Source organism: Neophocaena asiaeorientalis, unplaced genomic scaffold (genome assembly GCF_003031525.2).
Source record: "Neophocaena asiaeorientalis asiaeorientalis breed wild unplaced genomic scaffold, Neophocaena_asiaeorientalis_V1.1 scaffold32, whole genome shotgun sequence".
Lineage (NCBI taxonomy): Eukaryota > Metazoa > Chordata > Mammalia > Artiodactyla > Phocoenidae > Neophocaena > Neophocaena asiaeorientalis.
This window is the reverse complement of record NW_020185327.1, coordinates 6,526,775-6,535,362: the sequence shown is the minus strand read 5'-3', so window position 1 is coordinate 6,535,362 and position 8,588 is coordinate 6,526,775. Positions and strand designations below refer to the sequence as shown.

At 38.4% G+C, this 8,588-nt stretch overlaps 1 pseudogene; it reads left to right on the top strand.

Moving 5' to 3' along the window:
- The first annotated feature begins 242 nt into the window (after positions 1–242).
- On the top strand, positions 243–2,623 carry LOC112392704 (nudC domain-containing protein 1-like; annotated as a pseudogene).
- The last annotated feature ends 5,965 nt before the right edge of the window (positions 2,624–8,588 follow it).

Genomic DNA, 8,588 nt, shown 5'->3' with positions numbered 1-8,588 from the left:
CTTTCTTTCCACTCCTCTCCTAGAAGAGGAGGCATTAACCTAATGCCCTCTGAAACATTTTGGCAGTAATCGCAATGGTTCTTCAGGTTTTTCTGAATCTAATTTCGTTTTTTGAATCTAATTTTAAAAGTACAGGAGACGGTGATGGGAACTATGCCGCCTCCCAGCCACGGTGATACGCGCGAAGCGCGGACCTTTCAACACGAACTTTATTAATTCTCATGTTAGGACCCTGGAAGGCGATGGAGGTGGCCGCTAATTGCTCCCTGTAGGTGAAGAGACCTCTGTTGGATCCCCGCTTCGAGGGTTATAAGCTGTCCCTCAAGCCGCTGCCCTGTTTCCAGCTGGAGCTTGATGCAGGCTTGTCTGGAGCGACGCTCAGTCTATGTCTGATTATTCCTCACCACTGAGATAAGACTTTTCTGTGTACTCTGCCTATGAATTAGGAGTTTTCTCTGGTCTGCCTAGTGGGAACAGTGACAGCTCCTAGCCTTGTCTGTGGCAGAAGTAAAACTTCAAGATGATCAGTATACACTGGAACACATGCATGCTTTTGGAATGTGTAATTACCTACATTGTGATTCATGGTATCAAGACAGTGTCTACTACGTTGATAACGTTGTTAGAATTATGAATTTAACAGTGATGCTTGGGCTTCCCTGGTGGCGCAGTGGTTAAGAATCTGCCTGCCAATGTAGGGTACACGAGTTCGAGCCCTGGTCTGGGAAGATCCCACATGCCGCGGAGCAACTAAGCCCGTGAGCCACAACTACTGAGCCTGCGCATCTGGAGCCTGTGCTCTGCAACAAGAGAGGCCATGATAGTGAGAGGCCCGCGCACTGCGATGAAGAGTGGTCCCCGCTCGCCACACTGGAGAAAGCCCTCGCACAGAAACGAAGACCCAACACAGCTAAATAAATAAATAAATAAAACAAAACCCAAAAAACAGTGATGCTGGACACTGCCTTAGGAAAACCACGAGAGGTGTTTTCGATTTCCCACAGATTTGACAGCATATGATAATCGCCTTTGCGCATCCATCCATTTCACATCTTCTACTTGGGTTACCTTGTCAGATGGAACTGGAAGATTGTATCTCATTGGAACAGGTGAATGTGGAAATAGTGCTTCTGAAAAATGGGAGATTATGTTTAATGAAGAGCTTGGCAGTCCTTTTATCATAATTCACAGTATCTCATTGCTGAAAGCTGAAGAACATTCGATAACTATGCTGCTTCTTCGAACACAGAAAGAGGAAATGGATACGGAAGGAAGTGGTTGCTATGTTTCCTTGGAGTGGGTCACTATTAGTAAGAAAAATAAAGATAATAAAAAATATGAAATTACTAAGCATAATATTCTCCGTGGAAAGTCAGTGCCCCATTATGTCACTTTTGAGCCCGATGGGAATGGTCTAGTGATTGTCTCCTACAAGTTCTTTACATTTGTTCAAGTTGGTCAAGAGCTTGAAGAAAGTAAGGATGAAGACATGTCAGAGATAATCAAAGAACCTCTGTACTACTGGCAACAGACTGAAGATGATTTGACAGTAACAATACCGCTTCCAGAAGACTGTACTAAGGAAGACATTCAAATACAGTTTTTGCCTGATCATGTCAACGCTGTGCTGAAGGGTCAGAGGTTTCTGGAAGGAAATCTCTATTCATCTATGGATCACGAAAGCACTATATGGATAATTAAAGAGAACAATATAAAATAAATAAATAAATTAAATTAAATTAAATTAAATTAAAAAAAAGAGAACAATAGCTTGGAGATTTCCTTGATTAAGAAGAATGAAGGACTGACATGGCCAGAACTAGCGGTCGGTGATAAACGGGGAATTTATAAGAGACTCAGCTCAATGTGCTGCAGTAGCTGAACATCTGATGCATTTGACCTCTGATGAACTGAATCCAGATCCAGATAGACCTCCTTGTAATGCTCAAGAGTTAGTTAGAAGAATGTGGTATTTTCTTTGAAGAGAGCTCCAGTTTATGCAGATTTGATGGCAGTACATTTAAAAACTACTCATGTGAGATCTGAGGTTACAGGGCAATCAACTAGCTTGAAAATCCAAGGAAAAACAGGTACCACCAAGGAGAGATTGGATAGGAGAGCTGGTTCATCTGAACATGGGGAGAAGAAAGGATTGCCATATAAGTGGGTGAATCTTGGAAGCAACCAGTACCTTTTCTCTGTCATAGTGGATCCTAAAGAAATGCCCTGCTTCTGTTTGCACCATGATGTTGATGCCCTACGCTGGCAACCACACTCCAGCAACCAAGACGATACGTGGGAGCATATCGCAATTTTCAATGCTTTAGGCTACGTCCAAGTATGAAAGAGACACAAAATTTTTTTTGCCTGTGCTCCAAATTATTCTTATGCAGCCCTTTGCGAGTGCCTTCAACGAGTTCTCATCTATCGTCAGCCCACACCCATGTCCACTGTACTTTACAATAATAGGAAGGAAGGCAGGCAAGTAGGGCAGGTTGCTAAGCAGCAAGTAGCAAGCCTAGAAACCAGTGATCCTATTTTAGGCTTTCAAGCAACAAATGAGAGATTATTTGTTCTCACTACGAAAAAGCTCTTTTTAATAAAGGTAAATACAGAGAATTAATCACTCCAACATGTTGGCTTCTCTGTACTGGGAAAGTATTCAGTGGTAGCTGGAAGGCTAGGCAGTTGTGCTGTAACCTGTTAAGTTTTATTGTGTTAAAATTATCTTGTATGAATTTATTTTTTAAAGGATATGGGAAATATATTCGAGACTATGAGTCTATAAAAGCTATGGAATGAAGCTGCAAATTTAGAGAAAATTAGCTTCTGTAAAAAATGTAAAGATAGTATTAGCAAGTATAATTTTTTAAAAACAGAGGCTAGAATCTCATCTTTTATATGAAAGATGTACAATTCATTGTTTAAAAATAAAAATATTGGGGCTTCCCTGGTGGTGCAGTGGTTGAGAGTCTGCCTGCCGATGCAGGGGACACGGGTTCGTGCCCCAGTCCGGGAAGATCCCACGTGCCGCGGAGCGGCTGGGCCCGTGAGCCATGGCCGCTAAGCCTGCGCATCCAGAGCCTGTACTCCGCAACGGGAGAGGCCACGACAGTGAGAGGCCCACGTACCGCCAAAAAATAAAATAAATTAAAAACAATAATAAAATAAATAAATAAAAATATTTATCATGTAAAAAAAAGTATAGGAGACATTATTTTTGAACTGCTTATCTATTTCATGCTGTATGAGGTTTTACTCTAAGCGGAAGGTAAAAATACTTTGTACTTATTAGGGACACCACGTTGTTTGCCAGAGCACCTCAAATTGGCCACCTGTGCTAGGAAAATATGCCATGTATTCAGCCCCTTCATTATCACAGGAGGGGAAACATTTCTTCTACCAAAACCTCAAACGACACAAAAATGCGTAAAGATTCCTGACCTATTTTCAGTCATTTGCTATCTTCAATAGCAGCAATTTCTAAACCATATTCCATGGAACAGAAACATCTCTACACGCACGGATAAATGTTTAGCCCAAAAAGCAAGGGTTGGGTGGTTAGTGGTTAAGAATCCGCCTGCTGATGCAGGGGACACAGGTTCGAGCTCTGGTCCAGGAAGATCCCACATGCCATGGAGCAACTAAGCCCATGCGCTACACTACTGAACCTGTGCTCTAGGGCCCGCGAGCCACAGCTACTGAGCCCGCGCACCACAACTACTGAGCCCGCGCACCACAACTACTAAAGCCCGTGCACCAAGAGCCTGTGTTCTGCAACAAGAGAAGCCACTGCAATGAGAAGCCTGTGCACCCCAAGGAAGAGTAGCCCCCACTCACCGCAACTAAAGAAAGCCCGCGCGCAGCAACAAAGACCCAACGCAGCCAAAAATAAATAAATAAATTTATTAAAAAAAAAAAAAAGCAAGAGTTTACAGGGGGGATCCTTGACCAAATAAGTTTGAAGAAGACTGCAAATTGGACCCCAACCTTTCTAGGAAGTCATTATTTACAAAGGATATTAAATCTTTCACGTGATCCTGCAGTGAAAGCAGGAACATGTAAGCATGTTTCCCAATTTATTCAACCATGGAATCAGCTTTTGGTTTTATGTTTTGTTTTGTTTCGGAACGCCCATTGAGCTAATCTCATGGGACACTGGTATTCAGCAGGACTTGAATTAAGAAATAGTTTCATGCAGGTATGCTTAAGTAATCCATCTAAAATAAGTGTCAGGAAAGAAAAAGATCTGAGTCGAAAATTCAGGTTTACACAAGTACATCCAAGATTGAGTGGTTTCTCAACACTGTCCAAGAAAATAGGGTTAATAGTCCTGAATTAGCACTCAAAAGAAAAGGTCGCATAGTTATGTCCTTAATTTGATGGTTGAAATACTTCAATGCATTCTTGGTTGAACTTCTGGGATTTTTTTTTCAGATTGGGTTTAGTGCAACTCAGACGAATGCTGATGGTCAAGGCCAGGTTCTTTTTCTCTCCATTATATTTATAGAAGTTTCATAATTGATGTTTTTTAAAGCACCTGATCACATTCTCCACACTGCTCACCAAATAAATTACTTGTAAGGCTCTTTGCCTACATAGGCTCATGGAGTATATCATTCTGCATTAGGCTTAACTATTTGCATTCTTTTGGGGTATATACCAGAAATGTTCCCTGGAGCAGGAAGTGATAACTGCTCTCTCATTAAAGCAATTTTTAAATGCACCCACCAAAGTCATATTTTTTTAAAGGACTCGTCATCTTGATTAGGGTCCAGGTCATTCTGGAATAGTACAGACACTTAGAGATGATGTAGTAGTTGATCATTTAACTAAAGCACGATTACCTGCTATTTTTTGGTTTGAAGGTATAGTTACTTACCTGTTAAGGTTTTTTCTTAATCTTTATGAAAGCAGTACCTGTTGCATATTTTATATTCCCTTAGCTCTTGGGGTGATCTGGGTCTATGTGGCTAGATTTGATTCCAGATGTTTCTCCTCAATGTCAATTTAAAACTAAATGTGTGTGGCAAGATTCAAGTGGAGATGCTCAAACAAGAGGAAGGTGTGAGCAGCCCAAAGGCCCCTTAAGAATGTCACATGGGGGACATCACCGAGAAGGCTAGATAAGAGGCTCCTGACTTCCCCTCCACAGAAGTGCACCGCAACAAAGAGTAGCACCCGCTCACTGCAACTAGAGAAAGCTTGCACACAGCAATGAAGACCCAACGCAGCAAAAAACAAAACAAAACAAACAACAAAGAAAACAGGCCATTCTATATAGATGCACAAGCACTACCAGTGACTTTCCCCCTTTGGCTTGGCACAGGGTAAGCAGAAACACCCAGCTCTTGGTTTCTCCCCGATAGGGGCTAGACCACATAGCTAACGTCCTGACATTCCCAGCTGCTGCCTGAAGGTCAGGCTTCCAGTTAGCCTGCATCGGGGAGCTGAAGAACCTCCATAAGACTATCATTGGATTTTTCAGCAGAAACCTTGTAGACCAGAAGAGAGTGGGATGACATATTTGAGATGCTGAAAGAAAAAAACTGCCAACCAAGAATATTCTAGCCAACTTATCCTTCAGAATTAAAGAAGAGATAAAGATTTCCCAGACAAACACAAGCTGAAGGAGTCCATTACCACTAGAATGGCCTTATAAGAAATGTTTAAGGGAGTTCTTCAAGCTGAAACAAAAGGATGCTAATTAGTAACATGAAAATATATGAAAGCATAAAACTCACTGGTAGAGGTAAATATATACGTGAATTCAGAATACTCTAATATTGCAATGAGGATGCATAAATCACTTATAACTCTAGTATAAAGGATAAGAGAAAAAAGCATTAAAAATAACTACAGCTAAAATAATTTGTTAATAGATACATAATTTAAAGAGATGCAATTTGTAACATCAAAAACATAAAATGTGGGAGGGAGAGTAAGCATATGTAGAGCCTTTGTATGCATATGAAGTTGTTATGATAACCACAAAGTGAAAACCTACAGTAGATACAAAAAAAGATAAGAAGAAAGGAAGCAAAGCATACAATTACAGAAAATCATCAAATCATGAAAGAAGAGAGCAAGAAAGGAACAAAGGAACTACAAAAAAAAGCCAGAAAACAATTAACAACATAGCAATAGTAAGTCCATACATATCAAAAATTAAAAGTAAGTAAACTAAATTCTCCAGTCAAAAGATACAGAGTGGGTGAATGGATTTTAAAATTATAATAATGATAAGACCCACATAAATGCTGAAAAGAGACTCACTTCAGTTTTAAAGATATACATAGACTGAAAGTGAATGGATGGGAAAAAAGCTATTCCATGCAGATGGGAACCAAAAGAGAGCAGGGTAGCTATATTTACATCAGACAAAATAGACTTTAAGTGAAAAGCTGTAAAAAGAGGCAAAGAAGGTCATTATGTAATTATTAGGTGACCAATTCATCAAGAAGGATATAACAATTATAAATATTAATGTGCCCAACATCCAATTGAATAGATATCAACACAGTAGTTGCAGGGGACTTCAATATCCCCCTTTTGACAATGGAGAGATCATTCAAACAGAAAGTCAGTAACCAAACTGGACTTAAACTACATGTTAAAGATGAACATAACGGACAAATACAGAACATTTCATCCAAAAGCGGAAGAATACATACTCTTCTCAAGCACACACAGAATATTCTCCAGGATTGGTCATATGTTAGGCCATAAAACAAGTGTTAACAAATTTAAGTACACTGAAATTTTAGCAAGCATCTTTTGTGACCACAGTAGTTTAAAACTAGAAATCAATAACAAGAGGAAAATTGAAAAATTCACAAATATGTGAAGATTAAGAAACATGCTCCTGAATGGATCAAGGAAGAAATCAAAAGGGCAATCAAAAAATATCTTTAAACAAAAACACAAGATACCAAAACTTATGGGATGCAAAAGCAGTTCTAAACATGAATTTTATAGCATGAAATATCTGCATTAAGAAAAAAGAGAGATCTTAAATAAACAAGTTAATTTTACACCTGAAGGAAACTAAATAAAGAACAAACTAAACCCAAAGTTAGTAGAAGGAAGGAAATAACAAAGTTCAGAGCCAAAATAAATAGATTAGAAACATAACAGAAAAGATCAATGAAACTAAGACAAACAAAATTGACAAACCTTTAGCCGGCCTAAAAAAAAAGAGAGAAGACTCAAATAATTAAAATCAGAAACAAGAGGAGACATTACAACTCATACCACAGAACTACTAAGGATCAAAAGAGACTTCTACAAACAATTACTTGCCAACAAACTGGACAGTCTAGAAGAAATGGATCCATTCCTACTAAGACTGATTCATGAAGAAACAGAAAATCTGAACAGACCAATTACTAATAAGAAGACTGAATCAGTAAACAAAACCTCCCAATAAAGAAAAGTGCAGGACCAGAAGGCTTTGCTGGTGAATTTTGCCAAAGAGTTAAAAAGAAATAATACTTATCCTTCTCAAACTATTCCAAAAGATAGAAGAGAAGGGAACACTTCTAAACTCATTTTAAGAGGCCAGCCCTGACACCAAAGCCAGAAAAGGCCACTACAAGAAAATTTCCTTGGCCAATATCTTTGATAAACAAAGATGCAAAAATCCTCAACAAATATTAGCAAATTAAATTCAACAGCACATTAAAAGAATCAAACACCACGATCAAGTGGGATTTATCTCTGAGATGCAAGGATGGTACAACATATGCCAATCAATAAATATGATACACCACATTAACAGAATGAAGGATAAAAATTATATGATTGTCTAAATAGATGCAGAAAAAGCATTTGACAAAATCCAACATCCATTCATGATTAAAAACTCTCAACAAATTAGGTATAGAAGGAATGTACCCCACATGACAAGCCCACAGCTAACTCCATACTCAACAATGAAAAGCTAAAGGCTTTTCTTCTAAGATCAGGAACAAGACAAGGATGCCTACTCTTAGCACTTCTATTTAACATAGTACAAGAAGTCCTAGTCAGATAAATCAAGGAAGAAAAAGAAATAAAATGACATCCAAATCAGAAAGGAAGAAGTAAAACTGTCTATGTTTGTAGACGACATGATCTCATATATATATTAAAAAAACTAAAGATTCCATCAAAAAACTGTTAGAACTGATAAATGCATTCAGTAAAGTTGCTGAGTACAAAAGTACATAAAAATCAATATATAAAAATCAGTTGTATTTCTACTCAGTAACAATGAACCATCAGAGAGAGAAACTAAGGAAAAAAATCTCATTTACAATAACATCAAATATGGTAAAAATACTTAGGAATAAATTTAACCAAGGAGGTGAATGATCTATATGCTGAAAACTATAAAAGACTGATGAAAGAAATTGAAGAAGATACAAATAATTGAAAGATAGTCCATATTCGTGGATTGGAAAAATTAATTGTCCATACTTATCCAAAGTGATCTATGGATGCAATGCAATCTCTACCAAAATTCCAATGTCATTTTTCACAGAAACAGAAAAATCAATGCTAAATTCATCTGGAACCACAAAAGACCCTGAATAGCTACAGCAATC